Genomic DNA, 713 nt, shown 5'->3' on the forward strand with positions numbered 1-713 from the left:
AAAGTAGGCATAGGGAGCTGGAGAGCCCCTCGGCACCCCGGCCGTGCTGGGCACACAGCCTCTGGGGACGCGGCACCCCGCGATAAGACCCCGGGCACGAGCTGTAAGGAGGAGGCAGGACCCCGGAGCAGCACCCTGCAGGGCGCAGAGCCCCCTTCGCCCCGTCCCGTGTTCCTGCCTCTCGTGCCAGCGCCTTCCCAGCTGGCGCAGTGGGTGAGGGGGCGGCACTGGCTGCCTCTCCTCTCCGAAGGCGTTTTGGGGGTTTTGTTTCTGCGGGAGCTCAGCCCTGGAGCCCTCCCTGCAGGGCCCGGGGGGAGACAGCGCCTTGCCGCGTCCCATGCTGCTGCCCCGCACCCTGTGCATGGGGCACAAGGACCCCAAGGGGCAGCGGGACGAGGATGCCCTTGGGATCCTCACTCAGCTCCCCCCAAAACCGCAGCCAAAGGGGGGGGAAAGGAGCCTGGCCCTGGCCCTACTGGAGCCCCGCGGTGACAGTGGGGCTGAGCACCCGTGCGCACCCAGCACGAGCTGGTGGCACCCTGCTGCTGCCTCCCGGGGCACCCCAAGGGCACCCCACTCTGCAGGGCACCCCGGCAAGCGGCCGCTGAGCACCCCCGGCCACCTGGGGGGCTCCTGCAGCCATTTGTGTGCCCCGGGGCGCACGCAAAGACGCAGCGAGCGCCCACCCTGCTGTTATCTGCTGCGGGGGGGGG

This window comes from Oxyura jamaicensis, chromosome 26, assembly GCF_011077185.1.
Source record: "Oxyura jamaicensis isolate SHBP4307 breed ruddy duck chromosome 26, BPBGC_Ojam_1.0, whole genome shotgun sequence".
NCBI classification, from domain to species: Eukaryota; Metazoa; Chordata; class Aves; order Anseriformes; family Anatidae; genus Oxyura; species Oxyura jamaicensis.